We start from the raw sequence: 21,901 nt of genomic DNA, 5'->3' as shown, positions 1-21,901 counted from the left end.
GCACAACTTGCTTTCATTTAGTTATTCCTCTTATACTACAGACCCAGACAGATCCAGAAATAAAACAGCAGGCTGTAGTAGACTCCAATGCCACTGGCAACTTCACTGAATCCTCTGTCGCACACAAATATGCTCTCCCCAGGCAGTCTATCAATCTGCTAGTTTGGGCCGAAGCTATTGACGGCTGGCTCTTACACTCAGGACCCGTAGATCGATCTTCTTCCCATCAAGAGTCATCAGGAGTTCCTACATGACAACCCTCCCCCTCTCCTTCCCCGAATCCCCCTGGCCTCTGCCATTTATTGGCCTGATTTTTCTTTCCCTCCCTTCACCCTTACTTGATCCCCCTGCGGACCCCCTCTCATTGAAAGTGCAAATCTGAGGGAGAGCTCCCCCCCCCCGTTTGTCTCCCACAGGGGTTGCTTTATTGCTGTGCATTCTTGCCTAGAATAAGGAAAGGCTGGGGAACATGGACAAAAGGAGGCAGGAGGGAAAAGTGAGAAAAAGAAAAGGGAAAAAAAGCAAGCAAAGCATTTGGCATCGAACAACCAGTTTGCACAAACTAGATGGAATTGGCTGAATAACACTCCTTTGTATTCGCTCCAAGGTATTTGACTTTCCTGCTTGTTTTAGCGATAAAGCTGAATAGAATTGTAAAATATTGGTCATTTCAAAATACGCTTCCTTTGATTCCACACTGTGTTGGATGTCACTTTTATTTTAGCTCAGTTTAGACAGGGGAAAGAAAGGAGTATAGTGCACGCATATTTCATTCCAAGTCTCAATCCAATGCATTTTGAGTAAAAAACTTTCCTTTGGGGGACTGTGAATAATAGAAATGATATCTTTACAATGCATATATCAAATAATAACTACAAACGAACACGCATCAAGCAATATGAAATGATGTTCATAAATGAACTAACCAGGAAAAGAATATAACAAAAAAGAAAATGTAAAATCAAATTAGAGCAAACTAAAAACGTAAAAAAAACACCACATGAGCATAGTCCAAATAAATTAAATGTAGTGTGACAAAATAAAAAAACCCTGAAGCATATTATGCAAATATAGAAATAACATAAAATTGTTGCCAGTTATATAAAAAACTTGAACACATATCTCTATGGTCAGGATAGGAAACAATGTAACTTCTTATTTTTGCTTCATTACCACTGCCTGCTCATTTCTCCTTTAAAAAACAAAAACAAAAAAACCTCAGCATTTTCAGCCTCATTTGAAAATTGTTGACAAACAGGGGAATATTGCATGACACCATCCCGTTGTTTGGCCCCACTTAGTTGTCCCATGTAAAAGCTTGCTAGAAGCGTCCATTTTAGAAATCTGCAGACTATGAATTAGCTTGGCCTGATTAGTATGCTCAGGACAGGTCATAGTTGACCCAATAGCTTGAGATGATGGGAGCCTGTAGCCACAAGTGGCAACTAACACTGAGAATTTGACTAGAAGGATGCAATCAGACCCAGAACAAAATGAAGCATCCTAGCTATGTTCACTTATCTTCCCAAGCCATGGTTTATTTAATCCCAATCTGTTGGATGGTATTGAGGTTAGATTCACCCAACACATTACCACAAAACATACAAACTCTATGGACTAGGTTATAGAGTTGCCTTTTGGGAAATTTTGCCTGAAGCATGAATGGAACCACCGAATATTGCATCTCCCTTCTCAGTGCAGAGAGCATATCACCCAGAGCATATGATGATGGATAGTATTGAAAGTTGTTGGGAGTTGTAGGGGAATTAGCTTTCCTCTAGCCCTTTTCCCATCCACCCATCATGGTGACTAAGGTGTTTTTTGTGCTGCAACCAAGCTAGTAACCAAATTAAAATGCATCAATATCATTAAAGAAAGCCTGGAGTTCTTTGGCCATCATACCATTCCAGCATTTCATCTGAAAGAGAATGAGAGAAACAGAAAGAGAAAGAGTATTAGCTTTGACCAGCTGGTATTGTTCTGATCCTCTGTGATCAGGGAGACTGTTTTCCAGTCTGTCAAAAGGTGATCTTAGTTATTTGGTCTATTATTTTCTTGAAATGCTGGACTGATTGTTTAGATTGTTGGCTCAGGTAGCATCTCATTTAGCTGTTGGAGGAAGTCTCAAATCAAGTGGTCAAACTGTCTTATTGCTGCACATCTCCATGTGTACTTGAGAATGTGTTTGGGTATGGAGGGGGAAGAATCTGTTTTACCCATTCTTAACTGAATTAGGAAGCCAATCATTGAAGACCTCAGCCAGGTCAGTGGAGAGGGATAGCCACGAAGCTATTAACTATTCACTTCTTTTGAGAACAGAGCCACGTGGCCACCATAGAACCTGCCATTGGATGAGGCAATGATTGATGCTGGAACCAATGTTAAAATGAGAACTGTCACCCAGTTCTTGTCAGGGTATCTGTACATGAACTGAAGCTCAAGAGAAAATCAGTCATGTAGCTAGACAATTGAAAACACACAAGTTGTATGATCAAAGAATGGTAAAAGCAAAAATTAGTCAATGTTTGGAATGACCAAGTCAAAGTTCTGATCATAATCCTATACAAATGTTGTGGAAGAACCTGAAGTGTGGAAGCCTGTCAACATTTCTGAAGCTAAGAAGGCCTGGGCTAAAATTCTCTCCAAGCCAATGTGCAGGATTGATCAACAGTTTATTTATTTATTTATTTATTTATTTATTTTATTACATTTATATACCGCCCTTTCCCGAAGGACTCAGGGCGGTTTACAGGGTGATTAAAAAACCAAGATACAAAAGTTAAAAACAAATTTAAAAAAAATTATATTTGTCCCTGCATAAATAAAACCCCAGTTAAAATAAGATTAATCCTCAGCCTGGGCCAGAGAGCTCGAAGAGCCAGGTCTTCAGGCCCCGGCGGAATGAACGGAGGTCGGGGGCAGTCCTCAGCTCCACTGGCAGCTGGTTCCAAAGGGCAGGCGCCCCCACTGAGAAGGCCCTATCCCTGGGTGTTACCCGCTGGCAATTTCTTACCGGTGGCACCCTGAGAAGACCCTCCCTGTGGGAGCGCACTGGACGAAGGGAGCTTGATGCCGGCAGCAGGTGTTCCCTCAGATATCCCGGACCCAAGCCATTTAGGGCTTTATAGGTCATCACCAGCACCTTGAATCTCACCCGGAGGGCAACCGGAAGCCAATGCAACCGGAAGCAATTGGTTACAGTTACTGCTGCCCAAGATGGCACACTAGTTAATGGAAGCTGTCTATAGTTAGATGGATTTTCTTGGTTTGCTAGCACATTGAATTACAGGTTGTTGTTGTTGTTAGTTGCGAAGTCGTGTCCGACCCATCGTGACCCTATGGACAATGTTCCTCCAGGCCTTCCTGTCCTCTACCATCTTCTGGAGTCCATTTAAGCTCACGCCTACTGCTTCAGTGACTCCATCCAGCCACCTCATTCTCTGTCGTCCCCTTCTTCTATTGCCCTCAATCTTTCCCAGCATTAGGCTCTTCTCCAGTGAGTCCTTCCTCCTCATTAGGTGGCCAAAGTATTTGAGTTTTAGCTTCAGGATCTGGCCTTCTAAAGAGCAGTCAGGGTTGATCTCTAGGACTGACCGGTTTGATCGCCTTGCAGTCCAAGGGACTCGCAGGAGTCTTCTCCAGCACCAGAGTTCAAAGGCCTCAATTCTTTTGCGCTCAGCCTTTTTTATGGTCCAACTTTCACTGCCATACATTGCAACTGGGAAGACCATAGCCTTGACTATACACACTTTTGTTGACAGGGTGATGTCTCTGCTTTTTAGTGTGCTGTCTAGATTTGCCATGGCTTTCCTCCCGAGGAGCAAGCGTCTTTTAATTTCTTGACTACAGTCCCCATCTGCAGTGATCTTGGAGCCCAGGAAAATAAAATCTGTCACTACCTCCATTTCTTCCCCATCTATTTGCCAGGAATTGAGAGGGCCGGATGCCATGATCTTGGTTTTCTTAATGTTTAGTTTCAACCCAACTTTTGCACTCTCCTTCTTCACTCGCAACAAGAGACTCTTCAGTTCCTCTTCACTTTCTGCCATTAGAGTGGTATCATCTGCATATCTTAGGTTGTTGATATTTCTTCCAGCAATCTTAATTCCAACTTTTGACTCCTCTAGCCCTGCCTTTCTCATGATGTGCTCTGCATATAAGTTAAATAGGCAAGGCGACAGTATACAGCCTTGCCGGACACCTTTCCCAATTTGGAACCAATCAGTGGTTCCGTGTCCAGTTCTCACTGTTGCTTCTTGGCCCGCATATAGGTTTCTCAAGAGATAAATAAGATGTTCTGGTACTCCCATCTCTTTAAGAACTTGCCACAGTTTGTTATGATCCACACAATCAAAGGCTTTAGCATAGTCAATGAAGCAGAAGTAGATGTTTTTCTGGAACTCTCTAGCTTTCTCCATGATCCAGCGTATGTTGGCTATTTGATCTCTAGTTCCTCTGCCTCTTCGAAATCCTGCCTGTACTTCTGGTAGTTCTAGATCCACATACTGCTGGAGTCTAGCTTGTAGGATTTTAAGCATAACTCTGTTTCTATGTGACTTTTGTCATATATAAATATGTAGCTTTGGATCATTTCCCTCAATAAATCAATGAACAGGTCCTTGTTTTACAATTATTTGTTCAGCGACTGTTCAAAGTTAGAACAGTGCTGAACTAGTGGACTTATGGTTGATGTAGCACCTAAAACTGTGCACCATTCATTTAATGGCAATCAGAACTGCTGCAATGGCTATTGTACCTTTGCACAATTGTTTAACATTGCATTTCATGACTGTGTCACTTAGTGACAGAGTTGCCAGTAGCATCATTAACGTGAGGACTGCTTGTATAATGTTTTTGATTCATTTGTTTAACTGAGTTCTTTTTATCTAGTTTTAGGACTTGTGTGGAGAACAGACCATGCTTTAGGTCAAATGTATGCCGAAATATTGAAAACTGAAAAGGATTCACAAACTTTTAATGTATAAGTAGAGGTGGAGTCCTTTGCTGGAAGTCACAAAGCAGCTTGCCTAGCTTTTGATTTGTGTAGATTGTGTCAGGGATCCTTCTTGCACAACTGCCCAGAGGCACTTGAGTGCCTATATTCTAGCTGGTCATTGAAAGAGATGCTTGCATTGAAGCTGGTAAGTTGACTTGAGTTTGACTGGGCTATCTCATCTGTTACTCTTAATGATGCCAATTGCATCCAGTTGTTTCAACTCTCAAACAGTCCTTCTCTCTGATTTTGTATATGATCCTAAGCTAGGAATGATTTCTTTTCCTTTTTAAATTGTTTTATCTAGCTGTGATTACATCGTTGTTGTTTCTTTTTGGGAGACTTTCCCCAAAGTTATTGAATTACTGTTTCCAGTGGATATTGTGGCTTGAAAGCAAAAGCAAAATAAAGCAAAACAATGAAATGCCTCTTTGCCAGTCCTGTCTTTCCCCTTCCATTCTTTTTGAATGCTTGAACTCCATTTTCTTCCAGCAGTAAACAGAATCCCATAATTATTTTGTTATTGGTTCAGTTTTGCTCAAAAAACAACAATTCAGCATTAGATGTTAATTATGATAGTCCTGGAAATTATGCACCATGGAGATGAGGATCCATTTGTTAAGGTTGCAGTTACCAAAGACTGAAACCAAAGGATATTTTTCTGACTCAGCTGACAATAAGAAAAAAAACAACACAAAGTTAATGCCGGCCTAAGCCAGGGGCCTTCCCTGCTAATAATGTGAAGCACTCAAGCCATTATTAGCTTAATGGTTTAATTTAATAGATCTTTCCTGGAGGTAGAATTTATTGTGCAAACAGTGGAGTTAGAAAAAGTAAAGTTAATAATAGCCTGGATTGCAGAACTTGTTAGAGGGACTGGTCTTCAGCATTAATTACACTTTGAATTTTAAGGAATACCTCTTGCTTATTTCACAACCTTAGTGTGGTTGTTTGGCATTTCATTTACATGAGCTATGCTTTCTGAAATGCATCAGAAAAAGCTGGGGCTCCAAGCTGCCCAGGTTAGAATTCATCTGTCTCCAATTATATTTGTGCAGCATAATGTGATAACTGATCAGTGAAGAAACAAAACACCTGCCAAAGCTATTAAAGCTTGCTTAGAACATACTCATGCAATGAATGAAAAACACAATGGCAATGACTGATGCTGGAACCAATGTTAAAATGAGAACTGTCACCCAGTTCTTGTCAGGTTATCTGTTCATGAAGCTCAAGAGAAAACCAGTCATGTAGCAAGACAGTTGAAAACACACAAGTTGTATGACCAAAGAATAGTTAAAGCAAAAATTAGTTAATGTTTGGAAAGGCCAAATCAAAGTCCTGATCATAATCCTATACAAATGTTGTGGAAGAACCTGAAGTGTGGAAGCCTGTCAACGTTTCTGAAGCTAAGAAGGCCTGGGCTAAAATTCTCTCCAAGCCAATGTGCAGGATTGATCAACAGTTATTAGAAGCAATTGGTTGCAGTTACTGCTGCCCAAGATGGCACACTAGTTAATGGAAGCTGTCTATAGTTAGATGGATTTTCTTGGTTTGCTAGCACATTGAATTACAGGTAATCCCTCCTTAATGACCACAGCTGAGACTGCAACTCTGTTGCTATGTGACATGGTCATTAAGTGAGACACTATGTGACAGCAATTTGTGATTTAGCCGCCAGCTTTCTTATTGTCTTTGCTTGTCAGGAGCTAGCTGTGAAACTCACAAATGGTGATCAGGTAACTGCAGGACTCTGCATTGATCATAAATGAGTGCTGGTTGCAAAGCATCCAAATGGGGATAGCTTTTTCTGTGCTGTCATAACTTCAAGCAGTTGCTAAATAGAATAGTCATTATCTTGGGACTACATTACTAGGGATATTTGAGACAATAGGCAAATTGATTGGGCTTGCAAATGAGGGATATTTGAGAATTTACAAAGATTTGAAGGGAAATGAGCAGAACTGCCCCTGAATGCAGCTAGGTGATGCCATTGGCATGGTGAAAATTTGTAATTACTAATTTGCTCCTCCGAAAGCATAACTCCACCCATTACCAACACATTATCCAAAACTGAGAAATGCAACATTAATTTGCACAACAGACCATAGCGTAAGAGAAAAATGATCAGCTAGGGATTGACAGATCATATGGCTTCTGAGGGTTTCTTCTGTTACATTCCCCTGTCTTTAACAACGTCTTTATGAATACTTGAATTTATTCACAACCAGAATGCACAATTCCATCAGCTTCATTATGGCATTGATCCAGGAATATTTTTAATCATAGTTTGTTGAATAAATCATCGTAGCCTGACTCACACAGAATATTAAGTCATATCGGGTGAGGTCATATTGCATGATATGGGGGTTCTGTAAAAAAAAACAGAGTCTGAATTGAGAAGCTTCTTTGTCTATATGAATTAGTTCCCTTAATAGAGAAGTTCCAGGTCCTGCAGATTCCAGCTGCCACCCCCCACTGCCTTCTGAGAAAACGATTAACTATCTGGGAGAATGGATAGCAGGCAAGAAAACAGCATCTAAAACCTGCTGTGAGGAAGTTGTTGGTTGCGGTGTCAAGGTGACTGATAGTGCAATAAAAAGCCCCAGAAGAATGGCTGGAACAGTAGCATTTGAAGGTCTTGGGGGCTGGGAGAACCTCGCAGCCATCACTTATGGAGTGTAACAGGGCTGTGGAAACAAGCAAGGCCTGGTGAGGGATGGATGCTAATTGTAAGAGGACTCTATTACATTCTCCCAATGTCAGGCTAGAAAAGGAGTATCCACGTTAAGGGCCCTTCTCCACCATGGCCCTCAAGACTAGGAGTGAGGAAGTGGGATGGGGGCTGGAATTGTTACAGGGATGGAGTACAGAGGGGGACTTGTGCTATGGGGTTATCAAGGCTGGAGAGTTAATAATGCTCATGAACTCCCTTTGAGAGGAAGAGAACGAAGAAGAAAGTAAATGCACAAACAGCCCCTTCAGTTTTGACTGATCACATAGCTTCAAATACAACACTAAGCCTTCTAACGTTGATTGATTTTTTGGATTATTGCTGTGTTTCTCATCCTCAGCAGTAAAGTGATAGACAAAGCAACTGTATCTCATATTGCATAAACCATATGTTTGTGCAATATGATTCGCATATTGTACAAATCCAGCTCTTACAGTTTATAAAGCTGAAGACTTAAAGCATTGCATAAAATTTGTTAATTGTGACTTATTCTATAAATAATATTTAACCAGACCACAGCTTATTGTAAAAGCCAGACACAGTCATACTGTATCAAAACTTTCTAATCTTTGAATTCCTGGAAGCTACTATTTCTAAACTGTATTATTCATTTCTATCCACAAAGTGGAGCACACTAATTTACTAAGGCTTTTGTTTCCTATTCCAATCTGGAGTGAGGATAAATACAAAATTGCCTTCTATTATGTCTCTACTTCTTGCTTTTGAATGCATTACGAGTATATTCAGCATAGAGAAATAGGAGTAGCACAAGGAAAATAAGTCAGACATTAGAACTCTGTGCATTTCAGAGTCAGAAAAAAACCCCATTGTGTCAACAATGTTAACTATGGTTTAATGAATAAGACTGAATTGGCTGTGCATGTGCAATATTAAGGTATTAAACCGCAATAGTAGGTTTATATTGGTCCCTAAGCAAATTATATGTAAACCCAACATTGAATAGGGATTTCTGACTCAGTCATCTGGAGACCTTGTATTTTTCCTTGTGTAAACAATAAATCAATACCTTGGAAGCTTGTATCATAACAGCTTGGCCTGTTGGGTGGAAGTCACTATTGTAATCCCCTCTTCCTGAAGCCCTCTGGATCATCATATGCTGGATCTGGCTCCTGTTTAGAGGTTGTTCCTATTCCTACCAGCTATCTTCTCAACTGGCACACTCCCCAATCCCATTTGTGAAGGTCTGTGACAAAAGGCTTGGTGTTGTTGTTTTTTGTAGAATGCTAGAAACTTTTTACAAAATACTGGAGAGTTGCTGTTGGTGTTTTTTTTTTTAAAAAAATACACAATTTTTTGGGGGGGGAGTCGAATAGATCTTACATATATAAAACTTGTGCTTTGATTGAAAAGTGATAGACCCAATTTTTCTCACTTGTACAGGTTTTTCTCAACTTACAATTCATCTAGTGACTGTTCAAAGTTATAACAGCACTGATAATGACTTATGACCATTTTTCACATTTAGGACCTTTGTAACATCCCCATGATCATGTGATCAAAATTCAGATGCTTGGCGACTGGTTCATACTTATGACCGTTGCTGTGCCCCAAGGTCATGCGATCATCTTTTGCAACCTTATGACAAGCAAAATCGATGGGAAAGCCAGATTCATTTAACAGCCGGGTTACTGACTTAACAACTTCAGGGATTCACTTAACAATTGTGGCAAGAAAGGACGTAAAATGGGGCAAAACTCACTTAACAAATGTCTCACTTAACCACAGAAATTTTGGGCTCAATTGTGATCATAAGTCAGGGACTATCTGTACAGAGAAATAAAACCAATTAGACTTAACTCAGCAACACTCACACACACACACACAAATCTAATGCAAACATGTGGCTTGATGCATTACCAGTTTCTTCAAATATATTATCTGAACCCTCTGTTGATCTGCTTTACTTTTCCTAGACTTCCCATTTTCCTGAGGTTAATATTAAGGCTGCTGGGGAGAGCAACTTTAATCTCTGTTAGGCAGGGCTTTTTTTCTCACAGAACGCTCAGAACGGAGTTCCGGCACCTTTTTTTGATGGAACCTTGTAGGGTAGGCAAGGCGGGTTGTATGACATATGTGAGTTCCGGCATCTTTTTCTTTTACAAAAAAAGCACTGCTGTTAGTGAACCCTAGTTCATAGCCCCTAGCATTCTGCTTCTGAGTTTGCAATATCTACAGTTTTTCTCTAGGTCCCAGAAGAGAAAGTGCTTTTGTATACATGACAGAGAATTGCCTCTTCCTCATGGGAATGTGTATTCAGCCTGAGCCAGTTTGCCATGGAAGCCACATCTACAACATGGGCTAAAGTCTGGCTCCCGCTTATAGATGGCTCCCCTGAGATTCAAATTAAAAATGACGCTGGAGATCTATGGGAAGGATTCCTGGTGTATTTTGGAAATGCCTTGTTGGAGATGCCTGTGCTGAGCATCATGTTCAATTGTTCTACAGCAACAATGGGACAGGCTATAGGTTGTTGTTGTTTTTTTTTTTTGCATGAAGGCATTTATGTTAGAGGCTACCTTTTCCCAACATCCTTAACCAAAATAAATTCACATATTTGATTTATACAATGGATAGAAACTAATCAAGGAGAGAAGTAACCCAGAACTAAAGATAAATTTTCTAATAGAACAAGTAACAGCTTGTTTTCAGAAGTTGTGGTTGCTCCATCACTGGAGGTTTTTAAGAAGAGACTGTCTAGACCAGGAGTCTTCAAACTTGGCCCTTTTATGACTCGTGGACTTCAACTCCCAGAATTCCTCAGCCAGTGTGCCTGGCTGAGGAATTCTGGGAGTTGAAGTCCACGAGTCATAAAAGGGCCATGTTTGAAGACCCCTGGTTTAGACAGCCACTTGTCTAAACTGGCATAGGGTCCCCTGCTTGAGCAGGGGGTTGGACTAGAAGACCTCCGAGTGTCTTCCAGCTTTTTCTTTTTTCTCCTCTTCACTTCTCCTCCCTTCTTTTTTCTTCTTCTTTGTACAGGAGCAAAATGCAGTACTTCCTCCTCCTAATTTTCCCATAGCAATAATTCTTTGAAAGGTTGATAGGCTGAGATGGAGTGACTAGTCCAGAGCTGCCCTATGATCTTCTGGGTTGGGGAAAGATCTGGGTCCCTTCACTCTAGTCTAGTCTAACACCTTACCTGCTATACCACACAGACTTGCACCAATGGCTTCCAGAATTATTTGCAGTGTAGAATAAAGCCCCTGGGTACCATTTTATGTAGCACATACATACACGTGCACAATTTTAAAACTGCTTTTATTTGTAATTATTCTATGTGTAAAAGAGCTGTGGACATCATAGTCAAGCACTGGCTAAGAGCAATTGCATCAGCGCACACCCTTTCAGGCTTTGCAGAAGAGCCAAATTGATGGCTGGGAGCAGCTCCAACTCCAAATAGATGCCTAATCTCTTGACCCAGATTGTGATTTCTTTCCCCCAAAGCTTTAGATTATATTATTTCCTCTCCTTCAAAGGGAAGGCTTGTGTTAGTAGATGCTTCATTGTGTCTTGTTTTAGAGATATGCCAAATTGCTTCTGGGGAACTGCAGCTGTGAGATGTGTTCAGCTGAAGCCGGGCCAGCTGCAAGAAGCCATCAGAGCTAAAAAGGAAAATCCCCAAGTCTTTGCAAAGCTACCAATCCACTGGTTCTTGGTCTTCAGCATAATGCTTGATTGTATTAAAAAAAAAAGTCCTCTGATTAGTACTGGGCTCTGTAGTGCCCAGCCTGAGAAACCACAGGAGCTTGCAATGCTCATCTTTCAGTTACACCTGTTTTTTCTTACCTATCTTATTAGCAGTGCTTCCCTTTAATCATCTTTCCTATATAATCTAAGCATCTTCTCTCCTTCTGCTGACACTTATTGGTGATTTGGAAGTAGGGGAGGTTCAGCCAGTCTGATCATTATTGCACTGCTCTCTCCTGGTGCACATCAGTGGGGACGTTGGGGAAGAAAACCAAAACCCACTGCTTGAAAGTTTTTGCTAAAGCATTCAGGAAACCATGTGGCTTGAGGTGTTTTATGGTGGGCTGCCAAGAAGATACCAGACAGCACTTTTAGAGTGGAAGGCTTGTAAGTCATACACATTTTAAGGAGGGTTTTTGTCTCCCAAATATCCCCAAGGGATTTGTTTCTTACAGCATTCTGGTGTAGGATGGCACTCTTATTAATTAGTATTAAAACTTGTAAAATAACTTCCCATGTCCGTCCATCCTTATTTTTCCAGCAACAGGAGTATGTTGCTTATTCCTTTTAAAAACAAACCAACAAACCAAGATGTAAGTCCAGCCCTTATATTTCCAAAGCTCGTTTCTTCAGACTGCACAAGGAGGCTGACTGAAACCCACCCTCCTCTGTTGGGAACAAGATCGAGCCTAGCCTTCTGTGGTCCATGGCTTGGCATTTTTCTGCGTGCAGAGAATTTTTTTAGCATGAAGTAGTGTTCAATCACAAATCTCTTCACTCTGTCACTACCATCACCTGTGATGTGGTACAAACATGAAAGAGGCTTACTTTTTCATCTTTTGCATAGCACAATGGAATCCCAGGAATATAGGTGTCGAGCAAGAACATCCGATCTGAGGTTATCGACAACATAGGTATCTTTTAGTTACATTCTCTCCTTGCCCACAAAAACTCTTACAGTTCAATCTATCTTTTGTCTTGACCTTATCACACTGATAACTTTTCTACTTTTCTAATAGCAGCAACGATGTGGGTCTGAAATATCTCATGTCCCCTTATTAGGTAGCTAAGATATCCTAGCTTCCATTTCGCTATCTGGCAATTCTGGATTTGTAACCTATCTCTGGAAACACCAAGTTGAGGAAAAGTTAGAGCAATTGAAAGGCTATCATTTTGGTTTCAGGTTTGAACTTCTTTTCATATTTAATTTGCCATCTGAACCTGCTTGGTAAGCAGTCATCCTCATTTACTCAAGATTATTCTTAGGTTTCTTCACTTATCTTTCTTTAAGTATAGCATCTGAAAGGACCCTCAAATAGCTAATAACATTTAACAGATGGAAGCAAATGTAATCATGTCCTCCTAATTCAACATAGCCCTGTAGCCAGATGAAATGAATCTTACATTTTCCAAGTTTTCCCTTGTAAACTGGTGGAATTAAATTTGTCATTATTAACTTGTTGGGACCATCAGGACAATCCTACAAAAGGGTGGAAGGATAAAGTAGCAGCTTGTTTGCAGCTTCCCAGTCTGCCAAGTCACACTGGCTTGGGGGCAATTTTACTTTCCTTTCTCTCTAGCAGTTTTGTTTTCATTTCAATAGTAGGGAAAACATTTGTGCCAGCTACAAACTGGAAAAAGTTTTGGAACTAAGACTGCCTCCATCTATCACAAGGGCATCCCATTTTAGTGCCAGGACTCAAGTTGGCAGACAAATAGCAGAGCTGCTAAGATAGTTTCTATCCCAACATGAGTGCTTCTTTGCCATACAGATAGTCCTTGCTTATCAACCACTTGTTCAATGACTTTTCAAAGTTACAATGGTTCTTAAAAATAATTTTGGGGCCATTTACAACCTCCACAGCATCCTTTAATCATGTGATTGCTGTTACAGAGTTCTGTGAAGCTCTAAGTAGTATATAAATCTGATTGCGATTGCTATTGCAGTCAATATGTATTGCCCTGGGCCTGACCTGTGGTTTTGCTTTTTTTGTCCCCCACCTAGAAGAACAGAGATTGGAGAAGATGGGATTAAATAAAGAGATGCTACGATTGTGCTGGCAGTAGGAAAGGGTCAGACAAAAGAGAGCTTGCTTACAGAAATTGCTTGTTTGTTTTTTTCTCCCTTCCCTTTCAGAGTGTAGAGATTGGAGAGAAATTTTTTTAAAGAGTACAATAAGCTGGATAGAACAATGGAAACTAATATAGTAACAAAAAAATAGAAGGTGCAAAAAAAAGAAAAATATATAAAGAAATGACTTCCCCCTCAAATACAACAAATATAAACAATTTTAATAACTTATCTTTTCTTAAAATATAACAAATGATCTCTTCCCATATCCCATCTCTTACCTAAAAATAAATCCTAACACTTTGTCATTTCATTTCCTGATGTTAGCAAGAGTCCATTAAGGGTTACCAGATTAACAATATATCTATTTTAACCTTGATCAATTTAGCCAACTTTGTATTCCTTCATTTTACTTTTAATAATCTTGATCTTTAGTCTCTTCAAACAATGTTCTAGAATGTGATATTTTTGTCTGATTTCACAAAATTCTTCAAAGCTTTAACAAGCCTGTTTTTATAAATCCAATATGGCAAAATTATCTGGCTCACTCTTTGGTTTGTTATTTATATTATCTCTTTTAATGATTAAAATATCAGCTGTCCTTTTTAAATCCACTTTTTTTAGATCTGTCTCAATCTTGTCTGGTAAAATTTGTTCCTTTTCCATAACACTTTTTAAACAATCTATTGATAGAGGCAGACATTCTTAGAATTAACCTCTGGGTCCATTGATCAAAAATGTCCTTCAATCTGTCTGAAATAAAAATATGTCTACCGTTAAATGATGTTGCTTCATTATTTTTATTTGTAAGGGTTTCAGTGTTCTTCTCCTTCAATTGCAACTTTAGTTCCATTTAGTTTCCCTCTAGTGTCCAATTTTTAAAGTCTTTTTTTTTAAAGAATTCAGACCAAAAGCATTTCACCACAGGCAGGATTCCTTATAATTTCCAAAATCTTATTTCAAGTGTACCAGGACCTTTAGTCCATGTGTAATTTTTTAAAAACAATGTTTTAATCACCTTTTTGCTGTTTGCTCCCCTAAACCCACAGTTTCTTAAAAAAATACTTTAAACTTGTACTTAAAACCTCTTTTGTTAAGAACTGAAGGAAATTCATAGGTGCTGTAAAAACTGTCCATTCAAAGGTTCCTAATAACTGAAGAGCACTTAACAAGCAATTTCTAAAAGTGATTACAAAAAGAAGAATGTGAACTAAGGACCCATAAAAGTGCCGTTCACAGTCTGAGCAAGGTGGCTATTCTCTCTTTTCCCGGAGCATGAAAACCTGCCAGAGATCACTGTCTTGTAGTGTCCTTGTGAGGAGCAACTATATGGAGCACTTGTGGGCAATCTCAAGTCCTCTCCAGGTCTAGAGAAGAGTTATTGAAGAGCTAATCTACTCACTGGCTCTTCATTCTGCAATGATTAGCAGTTCCATTTTTCACAGAGCTGTCTTCAGTTTTCCATTTCTTCCCTGGAAGACAGGCACTTGAGCATTTCAAAGGATGGGGGAATGGTTAGGAAGGGAACAAAAGTGGAAAGTGTGAAACTTGTCTCTTTCCAGTCAAAAAGCACAGTTGTGGTCAGTTAATTCCTCACTCAGTGATTTCTTTGCTTGGAGTTGCTGGTCCAATTAGGGCAGGGGTGTCAAACTCCATTTCATTGAGGGCCGCATCAGCATTGCGGTTGCCCTCAGGGGGCCGGGTGGGTGTGGCCAGGGTGGGCGTGGCCTACTGGGTGGGTGTGGCTAGAGTGCATATGGCCTACTGGGTGGGCATGGCCAGCTCTACAGCATTGGCATCAAGGGTGCCTATGGGGGCCTGGGCAGGAGTGGGACAGATCTGAGGGTCTCTGGCAGGAGGAGGGTCTCTGGGCCAGGGCCAAGGCAGTGGGGGCCGTTACCTCACTGTTTCCAGGATGGCTTCGCGGGCCGCATGAAACCACTTCGCGGGCCGGATCCGGCCCCCGGGCCTTGTGTTTGACATGTCTGAATTAGGGCCATTAAGTGGGACTATCTGAAATCTCTTCCAGGTAGCAGATTTGGTGACTAAGATTGCTCTGAGAATAATAACTGGATTTCTAGCTCTAGTTGTCTCTACTCCTGAGTAAATCAACCCCAATCTAAGGCATTTTGAACTTTCTAATTGCTTAGCTATCCAAGGGCTTTGAGAAATTATTTCCATTTTGGAAAAAAGGGAGAAAATCAATATATGCAGAATACCATGATTTTAGAGTCAGCAAATTATTTGTTCTTGTTGCAACAGGAATAGAGGAGATGCTCAGTAAATTCAACTTCACTTTGTTTTCCAGGAATAAAAGCAGAAACTATAAAATACTTGCCATGATTTCTTTCCTGCCTCTCCCCTCAACCTTGGAGCAGCAAATACTTAAGTAGGAGAGGTTAGAGTGACTGGCATATAATGATAGAAGACAAAAAAATATGTAGTGGTCCAATTAAATCTGGATGCTTACAATCAGGGTATCCAGTGCATCTCTTCAGAATGGAGATACCAACTACAACCCAAGAATCACATTCATTGGCGGGGATGGTTTGGCTTTCTTCTTGCTTTCTCTCCTTTCCCCCTTCTGCTGGCTAGAAATACTGTAGGAACCAGTTCTCACACATTCAATTTTATCTGTAAAATTTCTAGCTCGTTTTTCTTTATGAAAACAACTTCCCACGAGGCATGTAGGTCACTTAAAAGCAGTTATAACAGTAAATAAAATAAAAACAGTATAGTAAAATTCTAAACATCATGTTAAACCTCTTGAATACATATACACACAGACACACATATCTAGCCATCCCCTTCCAGAGTAAGCAATATTATGTAAAGGACAAACAGAAGAATAAGACAAGGGTTTTCAAACTGCCCTATCCTAAATGAATGGATGAATTTGGGTGAACTCCCTCTGGACCAGCACTAAGCCTTCATGCCTGCCTCAGAAAACCCAAGCATACAGGCCAGTTGTAGTGAGGATTTTTTATTTTTTTGCAGCAGGCTAGACACTTGGATTGTCTAGAGCAGGGGTCCGCAACCCCCAGTCTGTGGACTGGTACCGGGTCCAGCATGCCAGCAACCGATCCACACAAACAAGCAAAGCTCCATCCACGGGATGCAGGCAGCACACCAAACCACACACTCTCCGGTCCGTGGAAAAACCTTTCTCCATGGCACTGGTCCCTGGTGCCCAAAAGGTTGGGGACCTCTGGTCTAGAGCGAGAATGAAGACTAAGCACAATTGCGCATGATATGTTGCAATAAATGGTGATAATGGCTAAAAACCGGGATACATTTTAGGAGAAGCTATGCCAGATTTGTCAATGAAATATTTGAATGTCTGACTGGAACAAAGTAAGAGAGTACAGTAGACCGATTAGGTTATTTGGAGACCCAAGAATGAATGAGAAATGTGGCCATTTGCTGAGCATCTGCTTTGAAAATCTGTGTTGGCTTGAAATATGTGAGCTAAGCATAAATCTACCCATTTGTACACATGGACAAAGAATGAATCAAAAAAGATGATTCATTTGATGGTTTATGATGGAAAAGTGAGAGAAGCATTGACTAAAATAAGAATTTTGAGAGGTTTTGAACATAAGATAGAGCTCTGGTTTTTTTGGTGGGGGGGTTGGTCATATGGAGAATGTATGGGGAAGGGAAAGAATGTAGAAAACAAAAGTAACATAAATCAGATGAAAAGAAGTAGAATAGATTGGAAGCAGATAGGAAAGGAAAGTATAAACCTATTGTTTTAAAAAGAAGTATTGAAAGACAGGTTATTCTCTCAACAATGAATGGACAATGGATATATAAAGAAAGAAGATGTGTAAGCTGTTCAGAGCAGAGTGAAAATCATTATGCCAAACACTGCCAAGAAGTGTTTGAAGGTATGCTAATAGGAAGTATGAAAAATAATGTTTAGGGGGATGATGAGGTGAAAAAGCTCTGGAGAAGGAAAAAAAATGCATAGACAACAATGGTGATTGCTGCAAAACTGAGGTTGAGGGCAAAATGCTACAAAATGGGTAGGGAGAGATGTGGGCTGCAGTGGCGTAGCGTGGGGGGTGCAGGGGGGGCCGGCCGCACCGGGCGCAACATCTGGGGGGGGGCGCGCTCGCACTCGCAGCTCTCTGCCCCTGCCTGGCTCACTCACTCTCTCTCACTGCAGTGCTGGCTGTGCGAATCCGATCCGAGCCGCCGGGTCGCCGCCCACTGTGGAGGGGGGGTGCCAGGCGTGCGGTGCGGTGCGGAGAGAGAGCGAGGGACTATCTGGGGGAGGGACAGTGCAGCGTCCGGGTGCTTGCCCCGGGTGCTGACAACCCACGCTACGCCACTGGTGGGCTGCAAGAATGTAGGCAATGCAACTGAAGTAAGAGAATGCTATAGGGAGATTTCTATGGAAATAACGGTGGTAGATCAAAGAATGGGATTGAAATGATGAAAAGGAAGCAAACATTGCTGTGAGCATGATGCAAAATGCTGAAGCTGCAGGTGCAGATGGTGCAACTGGAAAAATGTGAAAAATGCAGGTGTAGAAGACTGCATCTCTGCCTGATAAATGGAAGAAAGGGATTAGTTTTACAGTACCGTGGGAAGTGAATCCTATACAAGAGAGTAAAAGTTGAGAAATGTAGTGGGGCTTTATGCTGAACATGGGGTTGTATAGACCAGATGTTTGCTCTTCAGCAGATGATTAGGAAACAAATGCATGAATGTGAAACCTTGTACATTTCTTGACTGAAAGAATATTATAAAATGAGCAAGCTTGAAATACGAATGTTTTGCACTCAATTCAACTGGAAGCTGAATAAGAATAGCATATGATTAAAGAAGTGCATGTGTGAAAAATAAATGGAGATCCTTAGTGAACGGTTCAACATTGAGCGGACAGTAATAGATAGTTTGGGGGTAGTTTGGGGGTAGTTTGCAGGTAGTTTGGGGAAGGGGCTAGACTCAAGCAACATATCTCATATTAGCCCAACCCCCTACTCAAGCAGAAGATCCTATAGTATGTCCAGACTCTTAAAAGCCTCCAGTGATGGAGCACCCACAACTTCTGGAGGTAAGCCATCCCACTGGCTAACTGTTCCCACTGTTAATTATTTTTTCTCACTGGTTATTTGTTCTTCTAGCTGGAGTTCAGATGTCAGGAGACAAGACTGTGAACAATTCCTCTACGGTGAAGCTCCTGTTCCTGAATTGTTTAGAGATCCATCTGATAGACTGACAGACACAGGACTAAGCTATGTAGATCTGTGCATTTGTTTTTGGTTTTGGTGTGGGTACCAATCATTCTATAACAATGAAAATCCATGGTTTATCATTTACACATCACATTGGGCAAAAAAATCAACAAGCTGCATAATTGCTAAACACAAGGTGTAAATATATGGTGACTGTCATGAAAGTGTGGCAATACAGAGCACCTACTCCCAGTTTTTATTCTGGAGGAATTATGAACAGAGGGATTTAGGAAGTGTGGGTGGAAAGACAGATTGGACGGAAGGCCATAGTCCCTAGAAAAACTCCATCTGTCAAAAGGACAGATTTATAAGTATATATTTAGTATTGGGGAAGGCAAGGAGGGCAGCTTACTTACACACACACAAAACACAACACAAACTGTGCTGGTCTTATACCCTTCCCACATTCTTCCTAGTCACTTTACCTCAAATATTTATAAATAAATGTAGGAGAAAAATGGCAGCAAAAACAATAGAACTATCCTTAAAATAATGGGGTTACCCTTTAATTTTGAAGAAAGCAAGGAAAATAAGGACACCCCTTTTGGGAGTTGTATGTGACAGAATCAATCTTAGCTTTTTCATTTCAAGAGGACAAAATTTCCCTTTATTACAGTAGTACTGCATTTGCTCTCTAAAAAGTAAGAATCTTCAAAACCCATAGTAAAATACACTCTGCAAATTTAACACACAGGGAGAATGATCTTTTCCCAGGTTAAAATTAAAATCTTGATGATCATGTTGCAGTAGTAAATAAATAGCTGTGGTACATGCTCACTGAAAAATCCTTGTAGCTCTGCAAACTCACATTAGCATGTCTTCAGTACTAATTACTTTTATTGCTTAATGTCTGCAGTGGAAATACTTTTTAATTCTCATTTGCATATTTAAGTTTTACAGGTCAAATTTTCATCTTTGTAACAAAGGAATGATTAACAAAAACACATAGTGATTAACCAAACATTTTATTTGGTGCAGTTACGTGTTTTACAGCTATGTCATGGGTCTCAGAGTGTGGTCTGGGGGACCCTGGCAGGTCTCCAATGGTGTTTCAGGGATCCACAGAGCCAAATAAATATTTTAAAAATTCTCAGTTTTAATTTCTAATACAACCAATATTTATAGATATAGTCCACATAAACCAAAGTTCTTTCCTCACCCATTTTTAAACAATGTAAAGGAAGTCCTGAGATTTAATGTTTGAAAACTGCTAATCTATCCCACTGTGCTGGATCAGGTGTTACACTTTGACTAAGGGATTATGTTCATCTTTACACCTTTTATTTACTTATATCTTATTTTCTTCAGCCCCACTTACAGCTTTAATGTGGTAGGCACAAGAGAGCATCTTAAACTACCTCGATGCCTTCTGGTATTGTCAGAGTAGTTTTTGTATGGTACAGTATTAGCAATATAACCTGGGACATAAGACAGGAGGCTGTCTCAGTGAAACGTTGGATTGAAGTGCAGAATAACCCAGGATTTTCTTCTGGAAGGCAGAGATTCTGGAAAAAAACAACAACCCAACTGTAGCACCTGGAACTAGTGCAACTTTATATCCTAAAAATGTAACTTTGGAGGGGTAAAAACAAAGGAATGGTAAATTTCTTTGATAAATTCCAGAAGCATGAGGCCTGAAACAGAATGTTATTTTTTTTAAAAAAAGCTATTTTCCTAGATAATTTACAAGCTTACGAAAACATAAACTCTCCAGCCAACCATGAAACACAAATGCCAAAATTAATCACTTAATGCCCTTTGCTTTAGGATTCAGCATGAGGTTTAAAATATAACAGAACATTTTAAATGGCTAAAGACTGGAGGATAAAAAAACAATATTTTGCATCCCAGTAATAAATGAAAAAGGAAGGTTAACATGTAAAAAAGGACATGAGAATAATGCTTAGAAGTTTTTAAATATTCCTAGAATAGTTTTTTTTTTAAAAAAGCAAATTGATAAAGCTAGTCAGAGTGTTTGAAAAAAAATGGGTTCTAAAAGGAACTGAAAATAGCTAGACAAAGTAATTAAATATACACCTGTCTTTGCTGGTCTTTTTGGTACAAGCTACATAACCATAATTTCTTGAATTATAACAATGAGCCTAAGAAACTGACGTTCTCCAAATCTTTTAATATCAAACTTGGGAATAATGTTACCTCATTTATTATGTTTATGCCACCAAAACATAATATATGGATCTGCTAGATTATTTCCAACTCAAGCACTGTCAAGACTGATTTTCTTAGTTTCAGCAAGGTACATACACTCCTTAATGGTTGGTTTATGGAAGCAGTTTTCCTTGACATACGTTTATTATTTATCATCAAATGAAGGGGATTTGGATACTCTGAGGGAGTGTGAGGCTGAAGGGATGGTTAACAACTGGCATGTTTAGCAAGTTATGGGCATTTGGTGATCCTGCGTGGTTTGATATTTTTTCTGTAAATTTCCCTTCTACACAGTTATTATGATACTTGTTTTTTTTAATGTTTGTCATCCATTATACATTGCCTTGAGACATTTTGTATTAGATGGCTTTACGAATTGAATTATGTTGTGGTTGGTTGTAGTCAGCCAGATGTTTAGACTGGATTTGGTATTTTTATCGAATCCTTATTACTATTATTCCAGAGAAGCTTTACTAATCCCTAATGTAGAGAAGGAAGCTTTTCTTGTATTTTTAGTTTTATTTATTAAAATTTTAATAAATGACTTTTCTTACATGGTCTGGGCTTGCTGAAGATAATATTAAAAAAGAAAAACTTTATTCTGTCTTTGCAGGAAATATTACTAATTATTTTTTAAAAAAGATAAAATAGAATAATGTCCCTAAGTTGATAAAATACCAATTCCTCTAAGCTGTTTACCATCTCTGAAATGGCACTGTGCTATGTTGGAACTCAAGGCCATTATAGCAGACCTGCATAGCTACAGTCCAAAATGGTTTCGATTGTACTTGCACCAAAGCAGTATTCAAAATGGTTGAAAACATCCAAAAGTATTTTGCTGGCTAATAGGAAGACATCTTTACCTCTAACTCAATTAATTGTGTACTTTGTTTTCTACAGCTTGTAAGCTGAATAATTTACAATTTCTTCTGTTTATTTGGCAAGAAGCACATATTTATTTTCTAAGTTCCCTCAGATGA

General features: G+C 39.8%; 2 protein-coding genes across 2 annotated transcripts in view; both read left to right on the top strand.

The window, feature by feature from the left end:
- CRACR2B (calcium release activated channel regulator 2B) overlaps positions 1–21,901 on the top strand; it is a 794,336-nt gene that overhangs the window by 133,029 nt on the left and 639,406 nt on the right. The window lies entirely within an intron of this gene.
- PNPLA2 (patatin like domain 2, triacylglycerol lipase) overlaps positions 1–21,901 on the top strand; it is a 365,554-nt gene that overhangs the window by 209,268 nt on the left and 134,385 nt on the right. The window lies entirely within an intron of this gene.

This window comes from Vipera berus, assembly GCF_964194415.1.
Source record: "Vipera berus genome assembly, chromosome: 1".
Classification (NCBI taxonomy): Eukaryota; Metazoa; Chordata; class Lepidosauria; order Squamata; family Viperidae; genus Vipera; species Vipera berus.
This window is presented reverse-complemented; position numbering and strand designations above follow the sequence as displayed.